The sequence below is a fragment of the Trachypithecus francoisi genome, unplaced genomic scaffold, assembly GCF_009764315.1.
Source record: "Trachypithecus francoisi isolate TF-2019V2 unplaced genomic scaffold, Tfra_2.0 Lachesis_group5, whole genome shotgun sequence".
Classification (NCBI taxonomy): Eukaryota; Metazoa; Chordata; class Mammalia; order Primates; family Cercopithecidae; genus Trachypithecus; species Trachypithecus francoisi.
In genome coordinates, this window is record NW_022681470.1 from 64,922,885 (window position 1) to 64,946,871 (window position 23,987).

Sequence of the window (23,987 nt, forward strand, 5' to 3'; positions counted from 1 at the left end):
GACTAGATAATTTACAAAGAAAATAAATTTATTTGACCCATATTTCCGGAGGCTGGGAAGTTCAAGGACATGGCAGTAGTGTCTGGCAAGGGCTTTCATGCTGCATCATAACATGCTGGAAAGTGAAAGGGAAATTTAGCACATGCAAAAAAGACAAAGCACAAGGGAGGGGCTCTCGCTTTATAATAACCTGCTTTTGTGGTAACGAATCCAAGCCTACAAGAATAAGAACTCATTCCCTCAAAAATTAATGAACACCCTCTAGAAAGGCATTATCCCTCTTAAAGACCTAATCATTTCTTAAAGGCCCCACCACCTCTCACTGCTGTTACACTGGCAATTAAATTTCAATAAGAGTTTGGTAGAGACCACCCAGATTCAAACAATAGCAATACTACACTATAACATATAAACAAAGTGAGTCTTGGAAAAAGTGCACTGTGACCATGTAAGGCAGTTTCACTAATAGTTTTTTAAAATTTGGTCAAGTGGAAATATTGGAATATTCAGTCAATAGTTATATAGAGCTTGCTAGGCACTATAAGGGATACCAAAAGTTTAAGACATAGACCTTCCTAAAAGAAGTTCTAACCTTATTGAGAAATAATATATACTGAGAGCTATCAAACCAAAATACTGAATGAGAAATACCAAATAATAGAATTGATCATGATAATTACACTGAGAGTCTAGAAGGAAAAGAGATTCCTGTGAATTTAAATCAGAGAAGATTTCACTGAGTATAGGGGTATACTCAATGAAAGTATTCCTATACTCAATCAGCTACTCCTAGAAAGACATTTTGTTTTAAATAATAATAATAGGAGCTAAAACTCATGTAGCACTAACTATGTGCCAAATGCTAACTTATCGAATCCCCTAAACAACCCCGTGAGCTATGTACTGTTATCCCCTTTTAATCAATTAGGTAACTGAGTGAAGGAACTTTAAGTGATTTACCCAAGCTCAAGAAACTAGTAAGCTGGGAAGCAGAGACTCTAATCCAGACATTCCAGCTCTAGGGCCTGTTCTCTCTACATAGTCCTTGTCCTTACTGAGCAGATTCATGTGAGCAAAGGCACATAAATGAATGTGTAATGTGACTGCAGGAGACTGCAAAGAAGCCAGGTGGAAAGACACAGCAGATTTATTTAGACATTTTTGCTCTCGGCCAATATATGCTCAAATAGAGAAACTCTATTTGATTAAATTGCAGATTTATTTAGCACTTTCATTATATAGTATGTTGTTTAAGAAACCACCCCCCAAACTACTGCAGTGTGGAAAAGAAACCACATAAAAAGTTCCTTCATTATTATGTGTGTCTTATTAATTACTATACAAAACAGTAACACTTTCTTTTCTCATTTAGTTATTACTTAAGTGGCAAAGAAATTCTATATTGTGAACTTAAAGGATCAGTAGCAGTTTGGAGCAGTAAGTCCCCAAAATGTGAAAGTAAGTAAATTCTTTTTTTTTTTTTTTAATTCAGACCAGTAGTCCTCAAAGATTTTTGCCTCAGGGAACCTTTTATGCTTTAAGATTAATAAAGATCCCAAAGAGCTTTCTTTTATGTGGGTTATATCAATTGGTATATATCATATTGGAATTCAAATGGAAAGATTTTTTAAATAATTATTGATTCTTTTTGTTTTTGTTTTTGTTTTTGTTTTTCCTAAGACAGGGTCCCAGTACGTTTCCTAGGCTGGAGCGCAGCGGCACAATCTCAGCTCACTGCAACCTCAGCCTCCCGAGTAGCTGGGACTACAGGCATGTGCCGCCATACCCGGTTTTTTGTAACTTCTGTAGAGATGGGATTTTGTCATGTTGTCCAGACTGGTCTTGAACTCCCGTGCTCAAGTAATCTGCTCCTATGGGCCTCCCAAAGTGCTGGGATTACAAATGTGAGCCACCCCACCCGGCCTGATTAATTTGTAAGAACAGACGCAATACAAATTAACATATATAATTTTTTTGTGAAAAATAACAATTTTCCAAAACAAAATAAAATTAGAATAGCAGCATTGTTCACATTTTTTGCACATCTCTTCAACATCTGACTTAAAGGAAGACTTGGATTTGGGCTGTTGCGTAATCACACAATATGTAGACTTTGGAAAAAAATCACTATACACTTCTGCCCGGCGCAGTGGCTCACGCCTGTAATCCTAGCACTTTGGGAGGCCAAGGCGGGCGGATCATGAGGTCAGGATATCCAGACCATCCTGGCTAACACTGTGAAACGCCGTCTCTACTAAAAATGCAAAAAATTAGCTGGGTGTGGTGGTGGGCGCCTGTAGTCCCAGCTACTCCAGAGACTGAGGCAGGAGAATGGCGTGAACCCCAGTGGCGGAGCTTGCAGTGAGCTGAGATCGCACCAATGCACCCCAGCCTGGGCAACAGAGCGAGATTCCGTCTCAAAAAAAAAAAAAAAAAATTCACTATACATTTGTAAGGATGAGAGTGAAAAAAGACAATAATATTTTGGTGGTATTGTGAACCACCAATTTAGAAAATGGATATATTTACAAATGGATGTATTTATAAATTGCAAAGGATTTCTCAACTAGCACTCAGTTAAGCATATTTTCTCATTAAATTGTCAGCATTTCTTGTGATAACTAGAAGAAAACTTAGCATGGCCTTGCAAATAATTATAGACGTATTAGGCCGTTTTTGTATTGCTCTAAAGAAATACCTGAGACTGGGTAATTTATAAAGAAAAGAAGTTTAATTGGCTCATGTTTCTATAAACTGTACAGGAAGCATGATGCTGATGTCTGCTGGGGGTTTAGGTAGGCCTCAGGAAACTTAACAACCATTGGGAAAGACAAAGGGGGAGTAAGGTGTCTCACATGGCAGGAGCAGGAGCAAGGTGCGGAGGACGGGAAATGTTACACACTTTTAAACAACCAGATCTCCCAAGAACTCAGTATCACGAGAACAGCACCAAGGGGATGGTGCTAAACCATTCATGAGAAATCTACCCCCATGATTCAGACATCTCCCACCAGGCCCCACCTCCAACACTCCAACACTGCAACACTGTGGACTCCAATTCCACATGAGATTTGATGGGGACACAGATCCAAACCGTATCAATAGGCATTTACACTTTAAGAAAATGAGATTTTTTTTCTGAAAGTTAGTTACTACATTAATGATTTAAATTTGGGATAATATATTTGCTCATAGAAACCTTCTTTTAAATCTATATTGAATTCACAACCAGCTGGTAGAAACCCTATATTGACGAATTTATTGAAGACATAGAGATTTTACTAATGCTGTCTTAATCTTTTACATTTCCTTTCCTCGTTTTCTTCATTTTTAAGAGGTTTTGTGTATACCACCTCCAAAAATAAAAAATGGAAAACACACCTTTAGTGAAGTAGGTGTTTGAGTATCTTGATGCAGTAACTTACAGTTGCGATCCTGCACCTGAACCAGATCCATTTTCACTTATTGGAGAGAGCACGATTTATTGTGGTAACAATTCAGTATGGAATCCTGGTGCTACAGAGTGTAAAAGTAACCTTTCAATTTATTTCCTTCTTTATTTGTAAGTACTCTGGAAACACTTTGTAAGTAGTTTTATCTACAAATAAACAAAGCAGGTGTATGTGCTTCCTCCTCCTGTGTAATTGATTTCTAATTTATTTTAATACAAGTCAAGTCAAGCCAAAAACCAGTTCTAGCTGGAGTTCCCTATTTCTTACCCCCACATGTTCTTGGCATTTCGTCTTATACAGTATGAACTACTATGTATCTGCATGAGTTAGAAGTTGTTGTTTGATAGAACAAAAATAAATAAATCAACAAACACTGGCTTAAAAATAAGAAAAGTTGATCTTGTATTACAAGAAATCTAAGCGTTCCGGCTATGGTAGTGGTAGACTGTAACAGACTAATGCTCTCACCAATAAAAATGATAACTGGTTAAAAAAAAAAAGTTAAAGGCCGGGCGCGGTGGCTCAAGCCTGTAATCCCAGCACTTGGGGAGGCCGAGACGGGCGGATCACGAGGTCAGGAGATCGAGACCATCCTGGCGAACACTGTGAAACCCCGTCTCTACTAAAAAATACAAAAAACTAGCCGGGCGAGGTGGCGGGCGTCTGTAGTCCCAGCTACTCGGGAGGCTGAGGCAGGAGAATGGCGTGAACCCGGGAGGCGGAGCTTGCAGTGAGCTGAGATCCGGCCACTGCACTCCAGCCCCGGCGACAGAGCAAGACTCCGTCTCAAAAAAAAAAAAAAAAAAAAGTTAAAGATCAAATGTTTATGGCACTCTAGAGTGACCAAAAGTATGAAGACTCTACAGGGGACTTGCCCACTTAAAGAAAGAAATCACAGAATAACGGTGATTTAAAAGTATATACTTCCCAAGTATGCATGAAACATTCTCCAGAGTAGACCATATTCTAGACAATAAGACAATTTTCAACAAATTTCAAAAAATTGAAATCATTCAAACTACATTATCTGATCACAACAGAATAAAAGCAGGAATCAACAACAAGGCCAATCCCCAAAGAAATGAAAAGTATGTAAGACACTTCTAAATAACCCATGCGTAAAGTAGTAGTCAGCAGGGAAATTAGAAAGTGTTTTGAATTAAATCACAAATCAACATATCAAAGTATCCAAACCTGTAGGATACAGTTAAAGCACTGCTTACAGGGGAATGTATAGCATAACCTACTTATGTTAGAAAAAAAAGAAAAGCCTCAAATCAATGATCTATTTTTCCACCTTAAGAAACTAAAAAAGAAGAGCAAATCAAATCCAAAACTAGCAGATGTAAGGAAATGATATAGAGCCAAAATCAATGAAATTGAGAAAAGAAAAAAAATAAAGAAAATCACTCAAACCAACAGTTACTACTTGGAGATCAATAAAGTGTGTAAACCTATAGCCAGAGTGACAAAGAAAAAAAGACACAAATTAACCAATACTGAGAATGAAAGAAGTGGCACCCAGGCACGGCACCCCAGCCAGCTTGAAGACCCTGCCCTCCTGCAGCTGGCAGGGGCAGTCACTCCCAGACTTGTCCTTTTAGAAGCTCCAGCTTTACCACTTGTTGGAGCCCAACCACTGCCACAGGGTCCTCATTGCCAACACGCCTGGCAGATCCAAGAAGAGATGGCCCAGCATGGGATGTGGTAAACAGCGGCACCCGAGAGTGCAGGGTGCGTGTGGCTCCACTGCCTGGTTTCTGCAGAGATCCTATGCCGCTGCCCTGTGCCCACCACACAGGAACCAGAGAGGGAGCGCCATGTCCCCCGCTTTGGAGACTGCTGCACGAAGGGGCCGGGTATCAGATCTTTGCTCTGTCACCTCAGCACTGGCACCAGGAGCCCCACAGAGCAGCATTTGGGAGACAGACAGCCCGGGGGAAAATAGAGGAAGCTTTCAGAAGTGGCTAGATGAGATATTTGAAATACTGAAGACTAAAAACCCCAGCTTCATGGAAGAGCTGGCCTCAGATGTGATCAGTTCTTACCATGACCTAGACACACAGTGCTGACCCGCATGATGGGATGCACCAAACTGGGCCCCTGCAACGCACTTGGAGGCTTGGCCCTGCAGCCGCCCCACCTCCCAGCTCCAGCTGCAGTTGCAGTTTGACGTGGGCAAACAGGAACACATGATGGAGATCCTGATGGAGACCTGAGCCATGTGCACCAGAGTGCTGGCTAGACGTGGAGTAAGGGATCCCGCCAAGGGAGCTCTGGCCAGCCTGTAGCCCACTGCCCAGCCTTGCTGGCTTCTCTGCTGATTCCTGCATGGTCTGCAGCCCCAGGCCTGTCCCCTTCCTTCCCCTCTGCAGAGGGCAGGCTGGAGGCTGGTCTCAGTGGGAGCTAGGGCTCTCCTCAAAGGCTTTTTGTCCTTGGGGCAATCTTGACATCCCCATCAGTCATCCCTTTTCATGTGGAGGACAGTGAGCCGCAGCTGCAGCAATCTTGTTTAAATTTAGATAGTTGAATTTTTTAGAATTAAGTTTTATGTTTTGAGCAATAAATTGTCTTGAGATACATATTTTAGATTACTTCCAAGATGGCTGAATAGGAACAGCTCCGGCCTATGGCTCCCAGTGAGATCAACACAGAAGGCAGGTGATTCCTGCATTTCAAACTGAAGTACCTGGTTCATCTCACTGGGACTGGTTGGACAGTGGGTGCAGCCCATAGAGGGCAAGTCAAAGCAGGGCAGGGCGTTGCCTCACCCAGGAAGTGCAAGGGGTTAGGGAACTTCCCTTTCCTAGCCAGGGGAAGCTGTGAATAACTGTACCTGGATGAACAGTACACTCCTGCCCAAATACCACGCTTTTTCCACAGTCTTCACAACCGGCAGACCAGGAGACTCCCTCCTGTGCCTGGCTCAGCAGGTCCCACACCCATGGAGCCTTGATCACTGCTAGTGCAGCAGTCTGAGATCAAACTGGGACGCTGGAGCTTGGCGAGGGGTGGAGCATCCGACATTGCTTGGGCTTGACTAGGCGGTTCTATGCTCACAGTGTAAACAAAGCATCAGGGAAGCCCAAACAGGGCAGAGCCCACCGCAGCTCAGCAAGGCCTATTGCCTCTTTAGATTCCACCTCTGGGGGCATGGCATATCAGAACAAAAGGCAGCAGAAAGCTTCTGCACACTTAAACGTCCCTGCCTGACAGCTCTGAAGGGAGCAGTGGTTCTCCCAGCACAGCATTCGAGCTCCAATAATGGACAGACTGCCTCCTCAAGTGGGTCCCTGATCCCCATGTAGTCTGACTGGGAGACACCTCCCAGTAGGGACTGACAGACACCTCACACAGGCGGGTGCCCCTCAGGGACAAAGCTTCCAGAGGAAGGATCAAGCAGCAATATTTGCTATTCTGCAGCCTCCGCTGGTGATGCCTAGGCAAACAGGGTCTGGAGTGGACCTCCAGCAAACTCCAACATACCTGCAGCCGAGGGACCTGTCTGTTAGAAGGAAAACAAACAAACAGAAAGGAATAGCATCAACATCAACAAAAAGGATATCCACACCAAAATCCTATCCGTAGGTCACCGACATCAAAGATCAAAGGTAGATAAATCCACAAAGATGGGGAGAAACCAGAGCAGAAAAGCTGAAAATTCCAAAAACCAGAATGCCTCTTCTCCTCCAAAGGAACATAACTCCTCACCAGCAAGTGAAGAAAACTGGACAGAGAATGAGATTGAAGAGTTGACAGAAGTAGGCTTCAGAAGGTAGGTAAGAACAAACTTCTCCCAGCTAAAGGAGCATGTTCTAACCCATCACAAGTAGCTAAAAACCATGAAAAAAGGTTAGAAGAATGGCTAACAAGAATAACCAGTGTAGAGAAGAGCTTAAATGACCTAATGGAGCTGAAAATCACAGTATGAGAACTTTGTGAAGCATACACAAGTTTCAATAGCTGATTCGATCAAGCAGAAGAAAGGATGACAGTGATTAAAGATCAGATTAATAAAATAAAGAGAGAAGACAAGATTAGAGGGAAAAAAAGGTGAAAAGAAACAAAGCCTCCAAGAAATATGGGACTATGTAAAAAGACCTAATCTATGTTTGATTGGTGTACCTGAAAGTGACAGGGAGAATGGAATCAAGTTGGAAAACACTCTTCAGGATATTATCCAGAAGAACTTCCCCAACCTAGCAAGGCAGGCCAACACTCAAATTCAAGAAATACAGAGAACACTATAAAGATACTTCTCGAGAAGAGCAACCCCAAGACACGTAATTGTCAGATTCACCAAGGTTGAAATGAAGGAAAATATGTTAAGGGCAGCCAGAGAGAAAGGTCAAGTTACCCACAAAGGGAAGCCTATCCAACTATCAATGGATCTCTCAGCAGAAACCCTACAAGCCAGAGGAGAGTGAGGGCCGATATTCAACATTCTTAAAGAAAAGAATTTTCAACCCAGAATTTCATATCCAGCCAAATTAAGCTTCATAAGTGAAGGAGAAATAAAATCCTTCACAGACAAGCAAATGCTGAGAGATTTTGTCACCAGCAGACCAGTCTTACAAGAGCTCCTGACGGCAGCACTAAACATGGAAAGGAACAACCAGTGCCAGTCACTGCAAAAACATGCCAAAGCATAAAGACTGTCAATGATATGAAGAAACTGCATCAATTAACGGGCCAAATAAACAGCTAGCATCATAATGACAGGATCAAATTCACACATATCAATATTAACCTTAAATGTAAATGGGCTAAATGCTTCAATTAAAAGACACAGACTGGCAAATTAGATAGAGTCCAGATCCATCAGAGTGCTATATTCAGGAGACTTATCTCACGTGCAAAGACACACATAGGCTCAAAATAAAGGTATGGAGGAAGATCTGCCAAGCAAATGGAAAGCAAAAAAAAGAGCAAGGGTTGCAATCCCGATTAACAGAATGTAAACCAACAATGATCAAAATAGACAAAGAAGGCCATTACGTAATGGTAAGGGTATCAATTCAACAAGAAGAGTTAACTATCCTAAATATATATGCACCCAATACAGGAGCACCCAGATTCATAAAGCAAGTTCTTAGAGACCTAAAAAGAGACTTAGACTCCCACACAATAATAATGGCAGATTAAACACCCCACTGTCAATATTAGACAGATCGACAAGACAGAAAATTAACAAGGATATCCAGGACTTGAGCTCGCTTGGTCCAAGCAGACCTAATAGACATCTATAGAACTCTCCACCCCAAATCAACAGAATGTACATTCTTCTTAGCACCACATCGCACTTATTCTGAAATCAACCACATAATTGGAAGTAAAACACTCCTCAGCAAGTGTAGAAGTATAGAAATCCCAACAAACTGTCTTTCAGGCCACAGTGCAATCAAATTAGAACTCAGGGTTAAGAACCTCACTCAAAACCGCACAACTACATGGAAACTGAAAAACCTGTTGCCTAATGACTACTGGGAAAAATAACGAAATGAAGGCAGAACGAAAGATGTCCTTTGAAACCAACGAGAACAAAGATACAAGGTACCAGAATTTCTGGGACACATTTAAAGCAGGGTGTAGAGGGAAATTTATAGCACTAAATGCCCACAAGAGAAAGCTGGAAAGGTCTAAAATTGACACCGTAACATCACGATTAAAAGAACTAGAGAAGCAAGAGCAAACACATTCAAAAGATAGCAGAAGACAGGAAATAACTAAGATCAGAGCAGAACTGAAGGAGATAGAGACACACACAACAAAAACCCTTAAAAACTAATGAATCCAGGAGCTGATTTTTTGAAAAGATCAACAAAATAGAGAGACCACTAGCAAGACTAATAAAGAAGAGAGAAGAATCAAATGGATGCAATAAAAGATGATAAAGGGGATATCACCACTGATCCCACAGAAATACAAACTACCACCAGAGAATACCGTAAACACCTCTACGCAAATAAACTAGAAAATCGAGAATAAATGGATAAATTTCTGGACACATACACCCTCCCAAGACTAAACCAGGAGTAAGTGGAATTTCTGAATATACCAATAACAGGTTCTGAAATTGAGGCAAAAATTAATAGCCTACCAACAAAAAAAAGTCCAGGACAGATGGATTCACAGCCGAATTCTACTAGAGGTACAAAGAGGAGCTGGCACCATTCCTTCTAAAACTATTTCAATCAATAAAAAAAGAGGGAATCATAAATAGCTCTTATTGTTTTGAGGTACATTCCATCAATACCGAATTTATTGAGCGTTTTTAGCATGAAGGGCTGTTGAATTTTGTCAAAAGCCTTTTCTGCATCTATTGAGATAATCATGTGGTTCTTGTCTTTGGTTCTGTTTATATGCTGGATTACGTTTATTGATTTGCGAATGTTGAACCAGCCTTGCATCCCAGGGATGAAGCCCACTTGATCATGGTGGATAAGCTTTTTGATGTGCTGCTGAATCCGGTTTGCCAGTATTTTATTGAGGATTTTTGCATCGATGTTCATCAGGGATATTGGTCTAAAATTCTCTTTTTTTGTTGTGTCTCTGCCAGGCTTTGGTATCAGGATGATGTTGGCCTCATAAAATGAGTTAGGGAGGATTCCCTCTTTTTCTATTGATTGGAATAATTTCAGAAGGAATGGTACCAGCTCCTCCTTGTACCTCTGGTAGAATTCAGCTGTGAATCCATCTGGTCCTGGACTTTTTTTGGTGGGTAGGCTATTAATTATTGCCTCAATTTCAGAGCCTGCTATTGGTCTATTCAGGGATTCAACTTCTTCCTGGTTTAGTCTTGGAAGAGTGTAAGTGTCCAGGAAATGATCCATTTCTTCTCGATTTTCTAGTTGATTTGAGTAGAGGTGTTTATAGTATTCTCTGATGGTAGTTTGTATTTCTGTGGGGTCCGTGGTGATATCCCCTTTATCATTTTTTATTGCGTCTATTTGATTCTTCTCTCTTTTCTTCTTTATTAGTCTTGCTAGTGGTCTCTCAATTTTGTTGATCTTTTCAAAAAAACCAACTCCTGGATTCATTGATTTTTTGGAGGGTTTTTTGTGTCTCTATCTCCTTCAGTTCTGCTCTGATCTTAGTTATTTCTTGCCTTCTGCTAGCTTTTGAATGTGTTTGCTCTTGCTTCTCCAGTTCTTTTAATTGTGATGTTAGAGTGTCAATTTTGGATCTTTCCAGCTTTCTCTTATGGGCATTTAGTGCTATAAATTTCCCTCTACACACTGCTTTAAATGTGTCCCAGAGATTCTGGTATGTTGTATCTTTGTTCTCATTGGTTTCAAAGAACATTTTTATTTCTGCCTTCATTTCGTTGTGTACCCAGTAGTCATTCAGGAGCAGGTTGTTCAGTTTCCATGTAGTTGAGCGGTTTTGATTGAGTTTCTTAGTCCTGAGTTCTAGTTTGATTGCACTGTGGTCTGAGAGACAGTTTGTTATAATTTCTGTTCTTTTACATTTGCTAAGGAGTGCTTTACTTCCAATTATGTGGTCAATTTTGGAATAAGTGCGATGTGGTGCTGAGAAGAATGTATATTCTGTTGATTTGGGGTGGAGAGTTCTATAGATGTCTATTAGGTCCGCTTGGTGCAGAGATGAGTTCAATTCCTGGATATCCTTGTTAACTTTCTGTCTCGTTGATCTGTCTAATGTTGACAGTGGAGTGTTGAAGTCTCCCATTATTATTGTATGGGAGTCTAAGTCTCTTTGTAAGTCTCTAAGGACTTGCTTTATGAATTTGGGTGCTCCTGTATTGGGTGCATATATATTTAGGATAGTTAGCTCATCATCACTGGCCATCAGAGAAATGCAAATCAAAACAACAATGAGATACCATCTCACACCAGTTAGAATGGCAATCATTAAAAAGTCAGGAAACAACAGGTGCTGGAGAGGATGTAGAGAAATAGGAACACTTTTACACTGTTGGTGGGATTGTAAACTAGTTCAACCATTATGGAAAACAGTATGGCGATTCCTCAAGGATCTAGAACTAGATGTACCATATGACCCAGCCATCCCACTACTGGATATATACCCAAAGGATTATAAATCATGCTGCTCTAAAGACACATGCACACGTATGTTTATTGCGGCACTATTCACAATAGCAAAGACTTGGAATCAACCCAAATGTCCATCTGTGACAGACTGGATTAAGAAAATGTGGCACATATACACCATGGAATATTATGCAGCCATAAAAAAGGATGAGTTTGCGTCCTTTGTAGGGACATGGATGCAGCTGGAAACCATCATTCTTAGCAAACTATCACAAGAACAGAAAACCAAACACCGCATGTTCTCACTCATAGGTGGGAACTCAACAATGACATCACTTGGACTTGGGAAGGGGAACATCACACATCGGGGCCTGTCATGGGGAGGGAGGAGGGGGGAGGGATTGCATTGGGAGTTATACCTGATATAAATGACGAATTGATGGGTGCTGACGAGTTGATGGGTGCAGCACACCAACATGGCACAAGTATACATATGTAACAAACCTGCACATTATGCACATGTACCCTAGAACTTAAAGTATAATAAATAAATAAATAAATAAATAAATAAATAGAGGGAATCCTCTGTAACTCATTTTATGAGGCCAACATCATCCTGATACCAAAGCTTGGCAGAGACACAACAAAAAAGGGAACTTCGGGCCAATATCCCTGATGAACATTGACGTGAAAATCCTCAATAAAATACTTGCAAACCGAATCCAACAGCACATCAAAAAGCTTATCAACCCACGATCAAGTTAGCTTCATCCCAGGGATACAAGGCTGGTTCAACAAATGCAAATCAATAAAGGTAATCCATCACATAAACAGAACCAATGACAAAACCACATGATTATCTCAATATATGCAGAAAAGGCATTCGACAAAATTCAACAGCCTTTCATGCTAAAAACCCTCAATAAACTAGGTATTGATGGAAGATATCTCAAAATAATAAGAACTATTTTTGACAAATCCACAGCCAATATCATACTGAAAGGGCAAAAACTGGAAGCATTCCCTTTGAAATCTGGCACAAGACAAGGATGCCCACTCTCACCACTCATATTCAACATAGTATTGGAAGTTCTGGCTAGGGCAATCAGGCAAAAGAAAGAAATAAAGAGTATTCAATTAGGAATAATTCCTTTATTAAGAGGAAGTCAAACTGTCTCTGTTTGTAGATGACATGATTGTATGTTTAGAAAACCCCATTGTCTCAGCCCAAAATCTCCTTAAGCTGATAAGCAACTTCAGCAAAGTCTCAGGATACAAAATCAATGTGCAAAAATCACAAGCATTCTTATACAAAAATAACAGACAAACAGAGAGCCACATCATGAGTGAACTCCCATTCACAATTACTACAAAGAGAATAAAATACCTAGGAATCCAACTTACAAGGGATGTGAAGGACCTCTTCAAGGAGAACTACAAATTACTGCTCAATAAAATAAAAGAGGAAATAACAAAAGGAAGAACATTCCATGCTCATGGATAAGAAGAATCAATATTGTGCAAATGGCCATACCACCCAAGGTAATTTACAGATTCAATGCTATCCACATCAAACTACCACTGACTTTCTTCACAGAATTGGAAAAAACTACTTTAAAGTTCATATGGAACCAAGAAAGAGCCCGCATAGCCAAGACAATCCTAAGCAAAAAGAACAAAGCTGGAGGCATCACACTACCTGACTTCAAACTATACTACCAGGCTACAGTAACCAAAACAGCATTGTACTGGTACCAATACAGATATATAGACTAGTGGAACAGAACAGAGGCCTCAGAAATAACACCACACATCTACAATCATCTGGTCTTTGACAAACTTGACAAAAACAAGCAATGGGGAAAGGATTCCCTATTTAATAAATGGTATTGGGAAAACTGGCTAGCCGTATGCAGAAAACTGAAGCTGGACCCCTTTCTTTACACCTTATACAAAAATTAACTCAAGATGGATTAAACACTTAAATGTAAGACCTAACACCATAAAAACTAGAAGAAAACCTAGGCAATACCATTCAGGACATAGGCATGGGCAAAGACTTCATGACTAAAACACCAAAAGCAATGGCAACAAAAGCCAAAATTGACAAATAGGATCTAATTAAACTAAAGAGTTTCTGCATGGCAAAAGAAACTACCATTGGAGCGAACAGGCAGCCTACAGAATGGGAGAAAATGTTTGCAATCTATCCATCTGACAAAGGACTAATATCCAGAATTTACAAAGAACTTACAAAAATTTACCAGAAAAAAAAAAAAATCAAAAAGTGAGCAAAGGATATGAACAGACACTTCTCAAAAGATGTTTATGCAGCCAACAGACATATGAAAAAAAATGTTCATCATCCCTGGCCATCAGAGAAATGCAAATCAAAACCACAAAGAGATACCATCTCATTCCAGCTAGAATGGTGATCATTAAAAATCAGGAAACAACAGATGCTGGAGAGAATGTGGAGAAATAGGAACAGTTTTGCACTGCTGGTGGGAGTGTAAATTAGTTCAACCATTGTGGAAGACAGTGTGGTGATTCCTCAAGGATCTAGAACTAGAAATACCATTTGACCCAGCAATCCCATTACTGGGTATATACCCAAAAGATTATACATCATGCTACTATAAAGATACATGCACATGTATGTTTATTGCGGTACTATTCACAACAGCAAAGACTTGGAACCAACCCAAATGTCCATCAATGATAGACTGGATTAAGAAAATATGGCACATATACACGACGGAATACTATGTAGCCATAAAAAGGATGCGTTCATGTCCTTTGCAGGGACATGGATGAAGCTGGAAACCGTCATTCTGAGCAAGCTCTCACAAGGACAGAAAACCAAACACCACATGTTCTCACTCATAGATGAGAACTGAACAATGAGAACACTTGAATGCAGGATGGGGAACATCACACACCAGGGCCTGTTGAGGGGTAAGGGGCTGGGGAAGGGATAGCATTAGGAGAAATACCTAATGTAAATGACTAGTTCATGGGTGCAGCAAACTAACGTGGCACATGTATATGTATGTAACAAACCTGCATGTTGTGCACATGTACCCTAGAACTTAAAGTATAATAATAATAATAATAAACTGTTTTGGTTATAAGACAGTTATGTCTGTTAAGGTGCTGAAAGAAAAATAAAACACCCTAGAATTCTCTATCCAGGGGAATATATCAGTTAAAAAGCTTTATATTTAAATTTTTAATATTTAAAGTCTTTTTAAAAATGTTTTTAACATCTTGCATTCCATTTCTTGTCTCTGTTCATACTGGAAATTACTACTTTGTACTACTTTTTCTGTTAAAGCAAATTTCCATTAATTCTGGGGTTTCTCTGCTTTTCCAGTGGTCAAATATTGATTTCCAGTAGTCAAAACTGGAAAACAGATATTAGTATGTGGAAAAAAAAATTACTACAAAGCAACAGTTACGTTTGAATGCGATAAGGGTTTTACCTCAATGGCAGCGGAACAATTGTCTCTGAGAGTAACAGTACTTGGGATCCCCCAGTTCCAAAGTGTCTTAAAGATACAAAGGTGATCTTTTTTCCATCTTGGTTTGTTGTTGTTGTTGCTGTTCATTTTAGACTTTATTTCTTTAATATTAACTATCAGTCATACAGAATAACTGAAAAGAAACAATTTTAGTATTTAACTCTATCTTGTATTCATTTCTATGCCATATATATGACATGAAATTCACATAAAATTCTGCTGTTGTGATTCTGTGTGTCTTTCTGGGGTTCTTAGCATGTTATGTACATTGCATGGGTATATAATTTCACTTCTTCAATATTTTATGTATAAAAATGGATTATGACAACTTTTGGAGTGAATTGAAACATGGGCATTTTTATCTAAGTAAGTCAAGAATGGCATAATTCATATAAATGAAATGAGAGCAATAACTCCCAAGCGGTTGATCTTCTAACATTATTTTATTTCCTACTGCTGCCTCCTTCTAGTACAAAACCTCCAACTTTGAGTCATTCAGGTTTAGTAGCGTCTTCCTTAAATGTCTCAATTATCTTGTAAATTCCTGGGGAAAATGCCAGCAATAACTCAGAAGTGTTTGGTCCAATCTACACGATTATTTTGTTTTCAGTGTCGACTTCTCCCACTATAAAATCCCCAACTTCCAGTGTCTCAGGTTTAGTAACATTCTGCTTGTATTTTTTTCAAAAATCCTTTAAATTCCTGGTGTTTTTTTTTTTTTTAATCCTGGTTCATTTGACCCAGCAACCCCATTACTGCATATATACCCAAAGTATTATAAATCATTCTACTATAAAGACACACACACATGTATGTTTATTGCGGCAATGTTCACAATAGCAAAGACTTGAAACCAACTCAAATGCACATCAATGATATACTGGATAAAGAAAATGTGGCACATTTACACATGGAATAATATACAGCCATAAAAATGATGAGTTCATGTCCTTTGCAGGGACATGGATGAAGCTGGAAACCATCATTCTCAGCAAACTATCACAAGAACAGAAAACCAAACACTGCAAGTTCTCACTCATAAGTGGGAGTTGAACAATGAGAACACATGGACACAGGGAGGGGAACACCACACACCGGGGCCTGTCAGGAGGTGGGGGGCTTGGGGAGGGATAGCATTAGGAGAAATACCTAATGTAGGTGACAGGTTGATGGGTGCAGCAAACCGCCATAGCACATGTATACCTAATGTTACAAACCTGCAAATTCTGCACATGTATCTCAGAACTTAAAGTTTAATAATAACAAATTAAAATTAAAATTAAAATTAAAAATCTTTCAAATTCCTGGTGATGTCCACTTACTCATCATTTTTAGTAATAAAAGAAGGGGGGACATTTATATAGCCATTTTAGTTGTTATACATAGTGATTCTAAAATTATTTGCCATAGTCCACAGATAAAAACAGGAATGTGACCTTCAGAAGGTTATGTATATTTTAAAAGTGTTTATACATATATAAATTGATTTAGTACCTTCCTTATTGGTTATTAGTAAAGTTTAAGTGGGATTCATTTAAAGCACTTAGCACAGTGCCTGGTATATAAAAAGCTCTTAGAGCTAGCTAATATGACTTATTCAACACTTAAATTAATGTTAGGGAAGAGGAAGGTCCATGTATGTTTGTTAATATGTTTGTTTGTTAATATGTATGTTTTGTGTCATCAACTTTGCTGTTTTATTCTTTTCAGAAGTAATCTGTTGACACCTTTGCTGAGTTTGTTCCTATTGCAGGATTCTTTGATTTTCTGGAGTGCAACCAGTTTGAGTCTTTTGATGTAACACATTTAAACAGGGAAATTTCTGCTGTCTCCAGAACAAGACCTATATTTCTGTCTCTTCCCTGCCTGCCCCTGTTCCACACTTCATAATGTTATTCTTTTTTTCTCCTTACTGGGCAGTTTTATCTGGCAATAGCAACTAAATTTTATAGCAGCTGAGAGGCAGGAAAAGTCCTTATTTACTGAGATGAAATAGAGGACTTTTTGCAGGGACTCCTGATCAGCGGCTGTAGTTATGACTGGAGAGATTATTCTGATATGACGGAAGGGATTATCATCCTGATTTCAGTACTGCTATCTCTGGCTTCACTTTCCTTGCCGCAGAAGCAAGAGACTAATTGTGGGAAGAGCATTAGCCTGTGCAGACTGTGTTTAATTAACATCATTTCTATGGTCCTCAGTTTCCGTTTAGTTTAATGAAGTTGTTGAACTCAAATCTCAATCACTGAATTCTAATTTGTTGATATATTTCCTATCTACCTAATTTTTTTAAAGGATCGAGGGTAATTATGCATGTTAACATAGTAATTAGAATACATTTTTATAATTCCTATAAGAACCTATTAACTGGTAGCCTCCTTAGTTGAGTGCTGTAGGTTTTGAGGGGTAGGAAGAGATTTTTTTTTTTAATGGACTGATATATGAGCAAAACAAGATTGCATGTGAAATTTATACTCATGAGGCATCCAGGTTTACTCACATGCTCCTAGTGGGTATATGTACTAATACTAAGTTTGTTGATACAGTCTTTTGAAAGAGTTGACTATAAGCATTTCATAAAGTGTTTATAAAACACTGATCTAGCTTAGCGTTTGAGAGCAGAGGAGAGAATTGCTTGTGAGAAAAAGCTTATAAAAAAGAGAAACTACAGGGGTATTTTTTGAAAAATCACAAATCAAAATTCCTCATGGGATGGTCAATCATTTTTTATCATCAGTTAGAGGAAGACTAAATCGCAAGACAATTATGTTAAGGTAGATCTAAATGTGCTAATGTGAAAAAATGTCCAGGAAGTCCTAAGTGGAAAAGAGGAAGATGTAAATGATGTAGTATAATATCACTTACAGTTTTTAAAAAAGACACATGTGTTTACCCCAAGCACATTACTTTTATGAGTTATTATTGGTTATCTTCTAGGATTTCCATTATAAAATATGAAATGTAGTGAGCATTTTTTTTTTTTTTTTTTTTGTGTGTGTGTGTGAGACTGAGTCTCCCTCTGTCGCCCAGGCTGGAGTGCAGTGGTGTGATCTCGGCTCACTGCAAACTTCACCTCCCGGGTTCCCGCCATTCTCCTGCCTCAGCCTCCTGAGTAGCTGGGACTACAGGCGCCCACCACCACACCTAGCTAACTTTTTAATATTTTTAGTAGAAACAGAGTTTCACCGTGTTAGCCAGGATGGTCTCAATCTCCTGACCTCATGATCCACTCGCCTCAGCCTCCCAAAGTGCTGGGATTACAGGCGTGAGCTGTCGTGAGCATTCTTGTACATACATCCTTACATACTTGTGCAAATATATATGTAGATTAAATTCTTTTTTTTTTTTTTTTCCTAGTCAGAGTCTTACTCTGTCACCCAGGATGGAGTGCAGCGACGTGATCTCGGCTCACTGCAACCTCCACCTCCGGAGTTCAAGCAATTCTCATGCCTCAGCCTCCCGAGTAGCTGGGATTACAGGTGCACCACCAACCAGGCTAATTTTTGTATTTTTAGTAGAGACGGGGTTTCACCATGTTGGCCAGGCTGGTCTCGAACTCCTGACCTTGTGATCCACCCATCTCGGCCTCCCAAAGTGCTGGGATTACAGGCATGAGCCACCACGCCTGGCAAAGAATGACACTGGATGTATTAAAAAGTATGATAAGTGATACGATCACAGTAGACATTTCCTCCAGTAGAATATTAGGAGGAAACCTAATGGAAATCAGTGAAAAATAAGAAACACACGTAGCCTTTGGAACATAGCCTTTCTCACCTAGTGGAGGAGGAGCTGAGAGTTGAGTAAGACAGTCAGATGAAGTAAGGCAGTATTCAGGAATGTTTGTGTGAGCTGAGACTATACATCCTGAGTGATACAGGTGTGTTGGACCATGTATACATGGGTCTCCATTAGTGAAGCTGCACTGAGTAGAGAATAGTTTTCTACCTTATGCATCTTTACTCCATGACGAATCAGTTACGCATGCAGGAGAAAGAGCTTAACACATTTACTGAAATGTCTGCTAAATTATCTACTCAACCCTCATTCTACTCACCCCTCTACAGCCTTTGATATTTAGAATTACTCTATCCTCACACAACTCTTTCCAACTCCAGCATCGGAAACAATTGACTCCTGTTTCTACCAAACTGTATGTCCCAGATTCTTGTCTTAGGAGCCACAGAACTCCAAAGGTTCATGGCTATCACTGTGTTTTGACATTATTGGCTTTCTTTATAGTCCTATGTGTACTTACATGTTACAAATAACAGCTCTGAGAAGGGATTCATAATTTTGACCAGCCAGGCAAAGGGGTATACATGATACATAAAAATATTAAGAATCCCTGCATGATAATTCACAATAGCAAAGACGTGGAATCAACCTCAGTGCCCATCAGTGATAGACTGGATGAACAAAATGTGCTACATATACACCATGGAATACTATGCAGCCATAAAAAAGAATGAGATCATGTCCTCTTCAGGGACATGGATGGAGCTAGAGGCTATTATCAATTGCAAACTAATGCAGGAACAGGAAACCAAATACTTCATGTTCTCACTTATAAGTGGGAGCTGAATGATGAGAACACATGAGCAGATGTGGGGGAAAAACACATGCTGGGGTCTCTTGGCAGGTAGAGGGTAGGAGGAAGGAGAGGATTAGGAAAAATAACCAACAGTACTAGGCTTAATACCTGGGTGGTGAAATAATCTGTACAGCAAACCCCCATGACACAAGTTTACCTATGTAATAAACCTGCACATGTACCCCTAAACTTAAAAGTTAATAAAAGAACCCCTGCATGGATATGGATCATGTATTTCCATTCAGATCTTCCTTTCATTAATTTTACGTGCTCTTCTTCAACAGTCTCATTGACTCCTGTGATTTTGACCATCTCCCATCCATTATCTCTTACAAAAGTCCTCTTGTGCCTTTTTGGAAGTCCATTTTCATAATCAACAAATAACCTACATTCCCAATCTTTTCCTAAACATTCTTACACCTCCTGGCCTTCACTAAACTCCATCTGTCCCATGCCCAAGGCTTTCTCAGTTTAAAACACAACAACAATGAAAAACTTTCACAGCTCAACCTTGGTGGTGCTATGGCTTCGGTTAGCGATAGGAACCGATAGAAAACCCCACACTGGTTTCCTATTGCTTCTGTAACAAATTATCTTGTGGTTTAAAACAACACAAATTTATTCTTTCACATTTCAGGAGATCGGAAGTCCACAGTGAGTCTTACAGGATGAAAACCAAGGTGTTGAAAACACTGATTCCTTTTGAAAGCTCTAGTGGAGAACCTGTTTCTTGCTTCTAAGGGGCACTGGCATTCATTCCTTGGCTCACAGCAGCAACACTCTGAGCTCTGCTTTCATCATTGCCTTCTGGTCTATTGCCTTCTTCTTATAAGGATCCATGTGATCATATCAGGTTCACCTAGCTACTCCAAGACACTCTTTCCACCTCAGTATCCTTAATTTAATCCAACTGTAAAGTCCTAAACCATACAAGGTAACACTCACAGATTCCTGGGAGTAGGATGTGGACATTTTGGGGGAACATTATTCAACCTACCACACACTCCTCCTTTTCTCTCATTCTTGGATTATTTTTATTGCTATTTTTTTAAATGGCACATAATAATTGTACACTTTTATGGGATACAGCAAAGGAAAAAACAGTGAAGAAAAAAACCTACAGAATGTGAGAAAATATTTGCAAACTATGGCTTTGACAAGCGGTTAATATCCAGAATATCTGAGGAACTCAAACAACTCAGCAAAAATAATAGTAATAATAATATGATTTAAAAGTGGGCACAAGACTTGAACAGACATCCCTCAAAAGAAGACATACAAATGGCCAATGAATATAAAACAAAATGCTCAATATTCTTAGTCGTCCGAGAAATACAAATAAAACCACAGAGAGATACCAACTCACCCTAGTGATCAGAGCTCTTATCAAAAGGACAAAAGATAACAAATGCTGGTGAGGATGTGGAAAATAGAGACCTCTTATACACTGTTAGAGAATCCAAATTAATATGACCATTATGGGAAATAGTATGGAGGTTTCTCAAAAAATTAAAAGTAGAACTACCATATGATCCAACAATCCCACTACCGGGTATATACCCAAAAGAAAGGAAACCAGTATGATGAAAAGATATCTGCACTCTCACATTCACTGATGCACTATTAACAATAGCCAAGGTATGGAATCAACCCAAGTGTTCACCAATGGACGAATAGATAAATAAAATGTGGTATATATACACAAGGGCATACTATTCAGCCATAAGAAAGAATGAAATCCTATCATTTGCAGCAACATGGATGAACCTAGAGGATATTATATTAAGTGAAGTAAATCAGGCACAGAAAGACAAATCCTGTATGATACAAGTCATATGTGCAATCTAAAAAAGCTCATCTCATAGAAGTAAAGAGTAGAATACTGGTTACCAGAGGCTGGGGAAGGGAGAGACAATGGGAGATGGAGAAATATTGGTTAAAGGGCACAGGGTCACAGATACATAAGAATAAATTCATCCTTGAATACTTAACCCTCTGCCCAAAAATCTGTCACTCCTCCATCCATATTTCTTATTTCAATAAGTAGCACCACCATTAATTTCTAATCCTGGGGCTAACTCTTGATTGCTTTCCTCTCACCACTAACCTTAAGAAAGGAAGTGACTAAAATCCAGTACATGAGCAACTGTTCATTCATCTCCAATACCTTTGTTAATTGTCCACTTTATCCACCCAGTGAGAGCCACCATCAAACCTCACTTGGATGTCAGCAAAAGCTCCCTGACTGGTCTCCCCTCTCCATTATTGCCTTAATCTAGTCTCCATACGATACACAGATTTACATTTTTTTAATGTATTGTCCCTCCTTCTTTAAAAAGTCAACAATGGCATGACATCTCAATTCACGATAAATAAATTGGTTCTTCACATTCTCTGTACACTGTACACATCGCCTGCAATTGCCCTTCAACACAGAGACCAGGCATTTCATTAACTGACCTTCCCACACACATTCTTGCAAAGAGGAATAGGCAAACAGGGTGTTTGGAGGCGAGCTGCCATCATCCACCGCCTTTGTCTGAAAGCGCAGAGCCTCGCACGCGGGATGCATTGGAAGTCCAAGCATTGTCAAGATCTGCTGCTTCACCTGGGTCCTCAAGGTAGGCTCTGCCAGCGAAACCCGTTAGAAACAATGCAAATGGGGAGTAAACATGGCCTCGCCCATTAAGGGGAAGCTGGTGAAAGCACTTTGTCCCGGAACCCATACTCTGGGCGCGGAGCACAAGGATTGGTCACTCCTCTTTGCACTACGCTTTTCCTCTTATTTCAGTTTTCTTTGAGATCAAATCTGGTTTGTAGATGTGCTTCGGAAGAATGGGGGTCTCTTCTCCGAGAACCCGGGAGCATGTCGGGCCGCCGGCGCCGCGTCTCCCCTTCTGCCGGCGGTTGTGGTGCTGTTCGCGCTGGCGGTGGCCTAGGGTGAGACGCTGGCGGGCGTGGGGAGGCGCCCGGGCGGACGAGGCACCTGGGGCCCCGCAGAGAACTCTCGTGCTGCACTGGGCTGCGCTGCTCTGGGTGCCCGGGTCCGAAGGCAGTGCGATGGATGGGCTGAGCGCGCGAACCGGCAGGGCTGGGATCCTTCTGCGCACTGGAGACCCTCGCTGCTTCTGGGTAAGCATGGAGTTTCCACGTGCAGGGGCTTAAGTCATGACCAGCGCAGAGGAAGGAGCAGATGCTGAACGAGTGCCGCACGAAATTCCTTGCCTTTGTGTATTCGATCTAGGCTGGCTATAGTGGAGCATGGCTTTGATCCTAGCGAAAGAGGACTTGGGGATCCGACAAACCTAAGTTCTTGTCCTAGAAACTTCACTGTGAGGCAAGTTAGCACACCTAAGTCTGTTTGCTCTTCTGTAAAATGGGGACATTGATATCTGTGCATTGTGGAGTTCCTGCCTCAATGGAATAAAGCCTGTCGAGTGTCTAACATAGGGCCTGTCCTCGAGTCCATTTCTATCCCCCAACCATTACCTCTGCACTTTGCTCCTAATGGTGTTTAGACAAGCAGTCCTAGGGATGCAGGTATTACCTCACAACTGCCCCGCATAGAACTGTCCTCGTCCCTCACCCCAAGCCACCACCGCCATCATCACCGTGCACTTGATAGACAGCATACTTTAAGACAGATGCATGCCAGGCACTTGGGGATTAGAGGAGTAAGGGCAGCCCCAGAACATGCAGTGTAACCGCTGCAGGTAGAAGGGACAGTAGATATGTTTACAGTTCGCATTTTAGTGATGTATTTAGTACAAAATAAAGCCTATTATAATTACTATGGAAATTTTGAGGCCACATCTCTTCCTTTTTCTTAACTTCACATAGGTAAACATCTTCAATTAGAACCCTTCTATTATTATTTTTGGGCTCCCCAGAAGTCTTCTTGTTTGCCTAGACTCACTGGCAACATCTCAATTGAAGTGACAGCCTTGGTTGTTCTTGTCCACCCTCTTCTGACAACTCCAGGTTCGTCCTTCTCTGCCACTAGACGTTTTGCATTCATTATTTGAGTGTTCCTTCTTCTCTAAAAGAGCAAGGGGAAAATAAAATCAAGTTCCCTCCAGAGTTTTTATTAATATTGTATCTCCTTAGGCACCAGAAAGCAACCTGTCAGGTGAAGAGATATGATAAAACTTACAATTTTATTTTTAGGAGAGAAGCATGCCCAGTAAGTTAAGCAATCTGTTGTCAGTGCTTAAGAATTTGTGTCATCCTTGTGAGTACTGACCCTCTTCTTACTAGAATGTTGTTTTAGTTTGCCTATGTTGATTAAGTTACTGTTATAAACAATCCCAGACACTATTAATTGCAAAAAAAAAAAAAAAAATTACTGAGGTTCTCACAATAACCTCCAAATGTGAAACAGCCTAAACTAAACTACCTAGAA

General features: G+C 40.2%; 2 protein-coding genes and 1 long non-coding RNA gene across 3 annotated transcripts in view; all 3 read left to right on the plus strand.

Moving 5' to 3' along the window:
• LOC117075405 overlaps nucleotides 1-20,511 on the plus strand; it is a 28,754-nt gene extending 8,243 nt beyond the window's left edge. The window contains exon 2 of the long non-coding RNA XR_004433988.1: nucleotides 20,223-20,511. This is a non-coding gene — a long non-coding RNA (uncharacterized LOC117075405). The remainder of the gene's footprint in view (nucleotides 1-20,222) is intronic.
• Nucleotides 1-23,987, plus strand: part of LOC117075393 (complement receptor type 1) — a 221,972-nt gene that overhangs the window by 123,352 nt on the left and 74,633 nt on the right. The window lies entirely within an intron of this gene.
• Nucleotides 1-23,987, plus strand: part of LOC117075394 (complement receptor type 1-like) — a 100,897-nt gene that overhangs the window by 9,719 nt on the left and 67,191 nt on the right. The window lies entirely within an intron of this gene.